Raw genomic sequence first — 264 nt, 5'->3', positions numbered from 1 at the left:
AAAGAACGGCCTGAAGATGGTGGTCAACAGCCCTCGGGATTCACGAGGAGCCATATCTTCTTCGTCGGACGCCGCTCTCCTGACGAGAACATGACCCTTCATGGGATCACTATTCTGCACTCTTAACTCTCCTCTGACGCTTCCCTGCGGGGCAATAACTGCGTGCAGCGGCGTGGCAGCGGCCTGAAGGCACACGCTCAGAAGGAGCATCACTTGCATGCACCTCGCTCTCTGGAATAGCAAAGTGGTCCTTGAAAAGCTGTA

Source organism: Penaeus monodon, chromosome 31 (genome assembly GCF_015228065.2).
Source record: "Penaeus monodon isolate SGIC_2016 chromosome 31, NSTDA_Pmon_1, whole genome shotgun sequence".
Lineage (NCBI taxonomy): Eukaryota > Metazoa > Arthropoda > Malacostraca > Decapoda > Penaeidae > Penaeus > Penaeus monodon.
Note: the sequence above shows the minus strand (reverse complement) of the source record.